This window comes from Echinops telfairi, unplaced genomic scaffold (assembly GCF_000313985.2).
Source record: "Echinops telfairi isolate 266 unplaced genomic scaffold, ASM31398v2 ScPeMD7_2010;HRSCAF=2546, whole genome shotgun sequence".
NCBI lineage: Eukaryota > Metazoa > Chordata > Mammalia > Afrosoricida > Tenrecidae > Echinops > Echinops telfairi.
Window position 1 is genome coordinate 15689039 of NW_022105908.1, and position 285 is coordinate 15689323.

Below are 285 nucleotides of genomic sequence, written 5' to 3' on the forward strand. Positions count from 1 at the left end.
TGGCCCCGCGCCGCTCTCTAGGGTCCTCTGAGGCGGGCGGGCATGGCCCTCGGGGGACGCGCCCTGGCGCCCCCGGACAGGAGCACTCCTCAGCGCCGGGCCCCCATGCGTGGCCGGAGGGCCCGGCGAGAGGCGACCAGGAACCAGGCACGGGGTCGGGCCTCAGCGGCAGCGGGTCATGCAGCGGTGCTGGCGACGACGGGAATTCCTCCTCCACCTCCTCCACGTCCCGCGGGGCAGGGGCGCCGACCGCGCCTCATGCCGCGGGGGCTTCCGGGGGTGGGG